This window comes from Anabrus simplex, chromosome 2, assembly GCF_040414725.1.
Source record: "Anabrus simplex isolate iqAnaSimp1 chromosome 2, ASM4041472v1, whole genome shotgun sequence".
In the NCBI taxonomy this organism is placed as follows: domain Eukaryota; kingdom Metazoa; phylum Arthropoda; class Insecta; order Orthoptera; family Tettigoniidae; genus Anabrus; species Anabrus simplex.
In genome coordinates, this window is record NC_090266.1 from 1,208,090,343 (window position 1) to 1,208,102,564 (window position 12,222).

Sequence of the window (12,222 nt, forward strand, 5' to 3'; positions counted from 1 at the left end):
AATTCTCTGCTAATATGGAGGGCAAAATGGTATCGTTACAATGAATAATTCTCAGTAGAACGTCACCAGAAGCTTGGAGATTCAGCACCCTTCTGCGCAGGAAACATGTTCTTCCGCCATATACTATTGGTTCACATTGAAGGAAGCATGAAGGCCGCATTGTATGAACACAACATTCTCCGACCCATTGTAATTGGCACAATCTGTAGGAGATGGGTTTCCTCTACAGGAAGATAACACTCGTCCATATCGTGTAGCAACTGTGAATGGATATCTGACGGGACGTGGGATCCGTAGAATTGACTGTCCATCGTCTTTCCAGGATATGAAGTGCATACGGAATACGCGGACCTTCCTCTGAACTCAACTGCAGTATATCGTAGCAAATTCACTGACTGTTCGGCATGTAATTTCATCTATATTACAGGCTCGTCTGCTCATAGGTACGTCAATTGCAATTGTGTAGGCTTGGAACAATATTCAAGGAACTCCCTGTTTTAAAATGTAGAGTATCAGCCTCCTGTTCAACTCGAGTTTGGGATCCGAACCACTCCTAAGTTCGATATTCTCAGTTACGTGCCTTGAGACTGAGTGCACCTCATTCCATACTCAGCGAGATGATTATTCTAGTTTCTCTAAGCTCTCATTTGGGGGATATTGATTTCGAATCCCACCATCGGCAAGTCTTTAAGATGGTTTTGCATGGTTTTCTATTTTCACGCCAGACAAATACTGGGTCTGTAACTTAATTAAGATCACGCCCGCTATTTTTACAGTCCTTTCCAGTCCTTGCGTTACCGAAAACGATCGATGTGTTGGTGCGAAGAAAGAAAAGAAGAAAAGAAGAGATAATAATTTAATTCCCTTCACTTGACCCTAATATACTACGATGTAAACTCTGGCCTACCAGGCAGGACTTGGCGGTATTAAATTAGCCCTAAGTCCGTGATAGCGGACAGACAGTGTCGCGCTATACTAGGGTTAAAACTTATCAAGAATTGTTGACTTTTTACGTGTTGTGATATGAAAGCTGTGAAAACCTACAAAATATTGTTTTTCCTATGCTGAGTAGGCACCTTCCTCCACAATCATTAAGGTCGGATGAATATACATCAAGTAGATTATATATTTGAATCAACATCAATTTACTCTCTATATAGACTATTTCAGCCAACTCCCACAGGCTGTCCATGATCGTTGTTTACAAGACACTTCCGCTGACGAGGCAAACTGCGATTCAATTGCCAATGGATTACGCTTGGAAACCTCAACCAATGCATTTGACTTTAATGTGATAAATTTTCACATTAACTCATTTGGTCTAACCCTCATAGACCTCACCGTAATTTGTTCCTGAAATACTGCATTCATCCACATATTTCCATATTGAACGTGAGCACGCATTACAAAACTTAATAAGCAATGCTATTTTTGAAATCTGTACAGGGTGGTCGAAAACAACGTGAGCCGGATATATAAGCGTTAGAGGGTTCGTCATACAGATAAATAATTGGAAAAAATAATTAGATATCGCGCACATATACTCGGCTCACATTGTTTCCGAATACCCTGTTCATACATGCACAAACGTTTCTTGATGCATGCGTTCTGCGTAATACTGGTGAATTGTTGTCCCTTATTTCTGACTCATGTTTTCCCCAGAAGTAAATGCCATGTATATTTCAACTTCGATCAAAACTGTACTTTGCTATATTGCTCTCCACTCTTGTCAGTTTGAAGCGAAGTAAGGAATGCATAAATATATTTCGTTATAAAGCCTATTTTATTGTGGGTTGTCGTACGAATGCTATGAAATTTCAAAAACGTTCTCAGAGGAATAAAGTTGATGTACAAAGGTCTGCAAATTTGCTTGCCTTAAACCGGTTAATCAACATATGCACCGTAACACTCCTATAAGTTGTAATTAATATGTATTAAATGCATTAACGTGTTAGTGATACAGTATAAAAATGCGGCCTTATGTAGAATAAATAGAGAATATAAAAATATCTGTTGATTTTTAATATTGTGTAGAAGTTTGCTTTATCTTCTACACATTGTACATAATTATTATCTTGGCATTGTGAAGGTTGTCGGAACCTGTTAGGTTTAAGTATGAAAATGAAGGAAAACTGAATTTAAAGGGAGGAAATTCATTGTTCTGAGTGTCCGGCTCCTTGGCTGAATGATCAGCACAGTAGCCTTCAGTTCAGAGAACCCCGAGTTTGATTCCGGGCCGGACCGAGGATTCCAATGACGTTTGGTTAATTCCTCTACCTAGGGAATTGGGTGTTTATGTTCGTCTCAATACAATATTCTTTTGCCTACCAACCATCACAGACACACGCATAGCGAATACATCCTTTTACATATAGCTGGCGTCAGAAAGGGCATCCGGTTGTAACACTGCGCTTATTTCACTCTTAGAGCCGACCCCAGTTAATCGGGATAAGGCCAGGAGGACGAATAAAAGTAAGAAGAAAATATTTTTTCTGAACAGTTTATAAAATGTCCCGAACGTCCTGGCTAGTTGCCAAAGAGCATCATGAATTACGGATAATTGTATTAATCACAGATATCAGTTTAGTCAGTTAATATGGACCGTGTTTCTGGTTTGATCGTGTAATTGCTTAATTAATTTTCTAACCTGTATGGACGCAGTAGACGGACAGATCAAAATGGGCCGATTCATACGTATACAATTTCAACACTATATCCACTGTTCGTAACGGAGAGGCACATTACAAACGTTGGTGCCTTGAACACCAAACGAACCTTATTCGCATATTATGTAAACCTTGACCCAAAATAAATTTTATACCTTAAATATGGAGATACTTCCAATGATGAACATGATTCGCCGTCGATAAAGACGCTAACATCTACGGATGTCGTTAATACATTTAATAGCAGCCAAGACGATCGGCCCACTGCAGGCAAGATCCTGCAAAACTATATACGAGAGCCTCAAGTTACTGCTATCAGTAGTGCAAAGTTTTCTCCTTAAATAATACAAAATAAGAGGGTGACACACAGTGGCGGTTCGTGGCACTTTACTCTGGCAGGGCTGTGCCGCCATCTCTTTCCACTGACCAGCCCCACGATACTTTTAGATTAATAATAATAATAATAATAATAATAATAATAATAATAATAATAATAATAATAATACGATGGCACTAGTTGAATAGTAATCTGCTTGCATTACAATATTAATTAATGAATTAACTACACTACAATGGCATTTATGCACACACATTAATAGACTAACAGCTAATGCAATCGCGACTATTATGGAACTGCACTGTTTCACTGATCACAATCACAAGTGATAATAACAACATTCATGAAAACAAATAAGCAATGCACTCCCGAATTTCTCTCTCCTTGCTCAAATTTCAAAGCATGACAACGTATTTAACAATTTGCTCACACTACAAATAGTGCCGTCATGTTATGGTTACATTTTGAATCTTTATTTTAGCTTCTTTATAGAATTGAATTGTTTAAATAGTAACTATAATGGAATTCATTGTTTTGTAAAATGTTTTGGAATTAATCTCTAACAATAGTTAATGTAAGACGTGGGGGGAAAAGCCCAGGTACATTGCGCGATGTGATGAGAGCTCCGCCGTTCAGCACTTACACCCGCCTGCACTCTTCCTTCCTCTGACAAGCCAGGCTCCTCCCGCTCCCGCACCCTGCACCCCGCACCCGTGCTAAACTCTGGAAACCTACTGAGGGCTCTGCCGGACAGACCATACTAACGTTGCAGACCATACACTCGCGTGCACTATTCCTTCCCCTGACAAGCCAGGCACCTCTTGCTCCCGCACCCTGCACCCTGCACCCGTGCTAAACTCTGGAAACCTACTGAGGGCTCTGCCGGACAGACCATACTAACCTTGCAGACCATACACTCGCCTGCACTATTCCTTCCCCTGACAAGCCAGGCTCCTCCCGCACCCCGCACACTTGCAAAGCGTGGGACCTGCTCAGGGCTCTGCTGGCACAGTCCGAACGCCTGACGACTAAAGAGAAAACATCGAGCGTGCTGGACAGCAGCCACGGTCTGAAAGCCGTTACCATTTTCTTGAAAATAGAAAAGCAAAATGTTTACAGCCGAAATAATAAAGATAACATAGTATAACTGAACCACTATAACCACTATAAGTTCGACTTCGCTACATTTGCCCATCTCTTTATGTAATCAATTACAGAGTGAAATAACGATAAATGTTTTTGAAAAGGCGGTGGGGCGGCGCCCAAAAGCCCTTCATGCACGAACCGCCACTGGTGACACATTAACACTCACATTGCTGTTGATCGTACATACATGGAACTCCCGTAAACAATTACTAATATTTCAATCGAATCAATAGTTGACGATAAAAACTGAATAACTGCTCACGACGTCTGACAGAAGAGGAAATATACACTAGCTCTGAAAAGAGGATACCAATTACATCTGTGGTAAAATTTTCGTTAGTTTTTGCATCCTTAACCCATGGAACAAAAGTTGTAAATGAAAGTAACTTCAGAGAGGAAGTAGGTTATGTAGACCAAAGGTATCCTCGAAATGCCACTCTAATATTTGTCCCAAATGGAACATAATAATTGCTTTTACACCAATGAAGTGAAAAATTGCGTTAAATTAAGAAATACCGTCGTTACTAGAGAAATATGTATACGTAGGTAGGCTAAGGGCTGTAGACAGGACTCCTTTATGTTGTATTCCGCTGCTCGTGCCGTCTTTTGTTTCTTTCTTGAGGTCCAGGGCTTGCACCGACGAATGGGAGTGCTCTGTCTGTGAATTGGCATTATCTTTGTCCATATGACTAGCGCGGGCAGTTCAAACAGCAAAATAGCATGATCCCTGGACCAATAAATATATCACTTCATGAATGAGTTAGGCCACAGAACGAATGAGCAATATGAAGAAAACGACACTGAGTTAATTCAAACAACTTCAGTGAGCAAAGACATCAAACAAAACACATACGGAAGCACTGCGACGAGCATAAAAAATAGTTGCAAGGTAGTAAAGTATGTATCCATATTATTCCTTGCAAGTAAAATATTTCGTACTATTTCTTAATTTACCGCAGATTTTACACTTTATTTGAGTAAAATTAATTATTATATTTCATTTGGGACAAATGTTACAGTGACATTTCGTGGATACCTTTCGTCTACATAACCAAATTTCGTGTAGCCTTGGTATAGGCTAATGGATGGACGAATTCTCTACTTTTTTCTAACTATTAAATATTTAATGCTAAAACTAATGAATTTATGAAGATTCATGTAAATTTTACTGTCGCCCTTCTTGAACCTAAACACCTGAAAAGTAAATGTTATAAAACAAATTTGAAAACACTCAGAATGGGGTGAAGTGATTCCGAATTATAAAGTTATCCAACCAGAAAGAACAGAGGAATAAGGCAGGTTATGTGGAAAAAAATCACATTATCTCCTTTCAAATCAGTGGAGAAAACTACTGTTGAGGATACTGCAGGATAATACATCGAATTGCATAATTGATCCTAATCTCTGTCAGTCATAAAGTCAGAAATTCTGTATTCCCTACCTCGCTTTAGAGAAAACTACCCAGCACCATTTCCGGATTTCTGCGTAAGTAGTTATTGCTTTGTTAAAAATGTTGACTGATACAGCTCTTGAATCGGACAAAGTACTTATGAGAGTTGTAAGCACTCTACTTTAAAAGGAATATCCACTTACAAAACCACTGCACATCTATTTACAATAAACTATGGTCACACATGTTACCCATTTTTATGGTATTCTGTTCTGGGGAGATTCAGCACATAGTCACATGGGCATGTTGATAAAATTAGAGAAAATGGTACTTAGATTCATATTTGGACTAAGAGAGGGAGAATCATGCAGGCTTGAGTAGGGTTGAGTGGCTCTAACGGTTGAGGCGCTGGCTTTCTGACCCCAACATGGCAGGTTCGATCCTGGCTCAGTCCGGTGGTCTCAGATACGTCAGCCTCGTGTCGGTAGATTTGCTGGCACGTAAAAGAACTCCTGCGGGACTAAATTCCGTCACCTCGGTGTCTGCGAAAACCGTAAAAGTAGTTAGTGGAACGTAAAGCAATTAACATTATCATTAATAACAATAATATTTTTTTTTTATTCTACTACCACTTTTCCAACACCTGTGCGATGGCGGGTTAGAACTGTGTCGCATATGAGAACTGATCCTGTTTTACGGCCGTTTCCTCTTCTTGCTGCCAACCCTATGTGGAGTGATGTAATCACTATTGCGTTATTTGTGGTGGTAGTTCGTGTGGTGTGTTGGCTAAATATGAAGTGGAGAGTGTTGGGACAAACAAAAATACACAGTCCCCGAGCCAGAAGAATAAATCAGACGCGATTAAATTCCTCTACCCGGCCGGGGATTGAAGCCGGGACCCTCTGAACTGAGGGCCTCGATAATGACAATTCAGCCAACGAGTCGGACTCTATTATTATTATTATTATTATTATTATTATTATTATTATTATTATTATTATTATTATTACCAGCCCAGTGGTATAGGGGGGTAACGTGCCTGCCTCTTACCCGAAGGATCTTGGTTCAATCTCCCGTCAGTGTAGGTATTTCAGTTTTGTAGTGAGGGTTGGAAATAGAGGACGGTTGCCTAGCTGTACTTCCTCTTAAAACAATAATCACCACCACCACCACCACCACCACTGAGAGCTGGAACAGCGTTTATTCACCCTCACGAAACCAAGTAAGGTGCTGTTTGGTTATAGTGGCAGTAAACCCGGTCGAGGAAAGCCAAGCAGTACGGCTGAGAGCATGTAGGCCATATGGCCGGGTAGTAGTAGTCCTGGCAGGGTAGCATCATAAAGGGCTGGTGCACCACGGATTTGAGTCATTGTGATGATTATTACATTACAGAAAATAAAGTCCTGTGTGCACTGAGCTGCTGAGTGACGAGCTCTTGGCCACACAGTGCCTCGCAGAGAGCCTTTGAACCGCGCAAAACACGGCAGCTCCCTGTGGGGCGTCGCGGTGCAAGGTCCATAAACAGCAAGCTCAAAGGTTGTGCAAGTTCGGCTTGCAATTCACTGCCACCTCAACCCGTTTGTTTCTTTTTTTTTTTTCTTTCTTCCGCATTCCTTTCTGACTTTCTTCCTTTTTCCTCCTGTTTATCGTTAAGTTTCTCGAGCAGCATAGAGCAGAGATTTCTGAGAATGTAAATCCAGCGGAGTAAAAGAGGAATTGTTTGTGTGCCGTGCGGTGTACTCAGTAGAAAAGGAGACGAAGAAAGAGAAAGAATGAGGTAGTGTGAGTGAGGACAATACGAAAAGGCACAGGCATTGCAGTGGAAGAGCACGTAAGTGCGAAAGAGATAGATGAGGGCCGCACAGTTGACACCCAGGCTTCTCATGAATAAGGTATTTCAAGACTTGCGTACAGTATAAGATGGTTTCCGTTCAGGACCTTGTACCACAAATCTGCTCTGGCAATCTCCCTTGCCATCATTTTTAGGTATTACTAACAATGTATACCTTACCGGTTCCTCGTAACAAATTGTATGCAGTTCGAGCTTCTAAAACGACATATTTCTGCTGCGTCAAATCTACGCATGGAAGATGAGAAAGAAGGGAAATAGGACGTTGTTGGCAGCAGAAGGCATGTGCAGTACGGTTAAGGGGGAGGAAATATAAATGAAATGGCGTAAAGTTGGAGAGACCTCCTGGAGTTCGCCTTTTCATATTACTTATGTCTTATTTATTTATGTCGTAAGCAGTAGTAAAGTTAGGGCACGTAGCCCTCTCTTACGCTTACAATGTAATGAAGGAACATTAGCATTCAATTACAGAACAAAAAATATCTATGCAAAACGGTAATTTGAAAAATACATAATAAGGAAAGCCAGCCGTGCGCATCAAACGAAGAGAAATATATGAAGAATAATAGTTGAAAAATAACAGTAAAAAGGACATCATAATAAAAACAAATAAGGTGTGATACGATAACATATCATAACAGAGCATATTGTATACATTATATGTAATAAAACAAGTAGTGCGCTAAGCAATGACGTTATCAAAATTCCATGTTCACGTATTAAGAGCTAAATAATACGGCCGAATCATATATCCGCTATTACACGAAATAGGCTAATAATAATAATAATAATAATAATAATAATAATAATAATAATAATAATAATAACGAGCTAGTGGCAGTACGGTTTGAATCACGTAGCTGTCAGCTTGCATTCGGGAGATCGTCGGTTGGAATCCCATTGTCGATGGATAGTTTTCCGAGGTTTCCCATTTTACACCAGGCAAATACTGAGGCTATGTCTTAATTAGACCACGGCCACTTTCTTTCCACTCGTTGCCCTTTCCCATCCCACATTCACCATAAGATCTGTCTGTGTCAGTCGACATAAAGCAAATTTTAAACAAGCAAACAAACATGCTTATCACATTGAATAGAAATTTTAATAATAATAATGTTATTTGTTTTACGTCCCACTAACTGCTTTTAAGGTCTTCGGAGACGCCGAGGTGCCGGAATTTAGTCCCGCAGGAGTTCTTTTACGTGCCAGTAAATCTACCGACACGGGGCTGTCGTATTTGAGCACCTTCAAATACCACCGGACTGAGCCAGGATCGAACCTGCCAAGTTGGGGTTAGAAGGCCAGCGCCTTAACCGTCTGAGCCACTCAGCCCGGCAATAGAAATTTTAGTAAGTATGTATGTATGTATGTATGTATGTATGTATGTATGTATGTATGTATGTATGCGCGCGCACATGTGTGTGTGTCTGTCTGTGTGTGTGTGTGTGTGTGTGTGTGTGTGTGTATGAGAGAGAGAGAGAGAGAGAGAGAGAGAGTTTGTGTCTGTCTGTGTGTGTGTGTGTGTGTGTGTGTGTGTGTGTGTGTGTGCCATGCGTAGCAACAATGGGAGGCTTGTCAGAATATTTCTTGGTGCCCACTAAATTTCTCGATGCACGTTAGCTGGTAGCTGACGCACGAATAGACGCCTGCTAAGCGGGAAGTCTGGAATTGACAACTTACGACTGCAGATCGTTATCACGCTTTTCAGGCTTCAACACCGTATCGACGTAGAAGCTCGGGAGTCAAGAGAACGGATTTGCCATTTCCAGAAGGGACAACTGTGAATTTTAGCCCATCGGGAACATTGACTGATCAGTTGGAAAATAACACTCTACACTTTATACTGGGTCATTTGTAAACATGAAATTAACGAGTTTGTTAGACATTTAAATACTTTTTTATTCTGAATATAGTGATATACACACATTTTATTTTAAGATATATTTTATGTGCAGCATAGTTAATGACTTAATACATTCTATTCTATTCTATTCTATTCTATTCTATTCTATTCTATTCTATTCTATTCCGTTCTATTCTATTCTATCGTATCGCAGGCGATACGATTCTGAGTATTAACCACATTTGAAGCTTATATCTGCATACGTGACCCTTTGCACGGTCAGCAACGGAAATATTATAGCAGAGCTAAACAAAGTGTCTCGGGTGTAAAAATTACATTTGAATGTTTTCACGCTACCTACGGGCCTTCATAACAAACTAAGTTACGCAGCAGTTCGAATCTTCACCACTCGATGTCATGAAAACTTTGTACAAATGTTAAGAAAATTCATGAAAACTGCGATTGCGTTTCTCTCGAATTACATTTTTCTTAATAGGAACAGTCAATAATTAGTATCCTCTGAACTATTGCACCTTGAAGCACGAGCCCTTTTTAAATGCTCACTATCATATGCCAAATTTATAACGATCTCAAAAGTGAAAAATTCGACTTCAGGTCCCTTTTCGCGAAACCGGTCACATTTATTGAATGGTAACCTTTCCCTCACACCATTGGGCTATATCCCTGCCAGTCGTTGGCCTACTAAGGGAACGTTGCTCAGCCCAAAAGTCTTCATATTACTCATTAACATTTCTTAACATAACGATGAATTGGCTTGAACCTGTCATTTTTAGCTTATGACAAGGTGCATGGTCTTGGTAAAGTGTCCTGGCATTCTGTTTATAATAGTACCTACGAGTTTGGTATTATCGGTTTCTCTATGTGCAGTCAAATCCCCCCCCCAAAAAAAAAAAGTTTGAACGCATGGTGTTATATTATTCCTGTATTTAATATTTTATCACATTTAATTTTAATTATTGTCAAAATATTATTCATCTCCCATGTAGATGGAAACCCTGTGGATACCCACAGCAACCACTGTACTGAATCTTTATGTTTAATGGTTTCTGAGAGAAGTGTAGGCCTACCTACGAGGAACTTACGAAACACCATTTGCTCATAGTTATTTTGAGCGACTGTACAGTGTATTATGAAAATGTGTGTAAGAGGAAGTCATCAAGCGGAAGGAATTATCTTTACAGCAATCTGTTCTCAGACCAGCTTTGCTGCACGGGAACGGAAGCTGGGTGGACCCAGGATATCTTCTTCATAAGTTAGTTGTAACAGACATTAAAATAGTGAGAATAATCACTGGTACCATCAGGTAGGAACAATGGCGGAAGGTACTGGGAATGAGAAGATAAAGGCTAATTTGGGAATGAACTCGATGGATGAAGCGTAACTTCGGTGTTGGGGTCAGGTGAGGCGAATGGAGGCTGATGGTAGGAGAATAATGTACTCGGTCGTGGAGGGTAAGAGAAGTGAAGGGAGACCAAGACTCAGTTTCTAATGATATAAAAACAAGATGTTTGGAACTAAACGAGGGCACAACAGTCTATAATGATGTCCCTACCATGACCCCAGTGTATCCTGGTGTAGGCCTTTCTAGTTGACGCCCATAGGCGAACTGCTCGTCTGGATGCGGTACATAGCCTACTCCTGTCAAACAACACCAACAGGTCTGCTCAAGGCTTAACGTCCATATTCGACGGCGAATCACCATCACCAGTTTCTCTCCTACCCTAGAAAACAGACAGGAAGTCTCGTACCCTCACGGTATTAGATTTGCGTGTGTTCACTCCCTTTGTGGCCCTGATCACTCCTTTCATTTGAAAGAGAAGTGCAATGATGTTGAAGGTTGTGTGGTTATGGGAAAGGTATTATTATTATTATTATTATTATTATTATTATTATTATTATTATTATTATTATTATTATTATTATTATTATTCCTGGTCCTCTTTTACGACCAGATGCCCTTGTATGACTCCAACCCCATATGGAGTTTCTGTGATTGTAGGTGGTGTGGTGTGCTGTATGTCGATTACAGATGAAAATACGTGTATTAAGACAAACATTAAAATTTAGTATCCGAGCCAGAAAAAAACATATGCAGTTAATTTCCTGTGCTTGGCCCGGAATCGAACTTACGGCTCTCTGAACCGAAGGTCAATTCGCTGACCATTCAGCCAAGATTTTTTTTAAATTTGGCTGTACTTTGCTTTGACTTAATTGAGATACAGACACATCATATACGCGGTGTGAACATGGGAAACCATCGAAAACCATCTTCAGGGCTGCCGACAATGGGATTCGAACCCACTATCTCCCGAACTCAAGCTGACAGCTACGTGCACTAAACCACGTGGCCACTCGCTCGGTATTCATCCAATAAATTTGACGTTTATTATTATTATTATTATTATTATTGTTGTTGTTGTTGTTGTTGTTGTTGTTAGAGTACACTGAAGCCGTCAACTTTATTTGTGATTAATATATTATGGAAAATTACCGGTGTAAGTGAGCTAGTTGCATTTCTCTCTCACAAACGCAGTGGTTAATATTTTATTTCTGCCATCCAGCTTCCATGTCCAGATTTGGTGGGATTTGTATAGATAAATGTATAAAACCATTTCGGTGAGTATTTTTGTTGAAGTGCTTTAGACAATCCCATTTACTAGGCACGCCTCTCAGCCCTCGTCCATTGTACCAGGGAGCGCTCCATGGGAGTAATCATTCAAGCTCATGCTTTCATGGGGGATCAATTAGTTTCTGAAAAAGTTGTTTCAAGAGATTTATATCCTAGATACTTTACGACTCCATCAAATCATGTTAAAATGTAACAATTCGTTTGCTGGAATTGTGCTCTTTTCTGATTGCTTTCAGGAAACAACCCAGTGTCCATCTCCGTCACGGGAACAATTCCACAATTAAAAGTGTGAATTGAAATTACTGCGATACATTGTAGGAGGAAAGGTTCTTGTAGCCAGT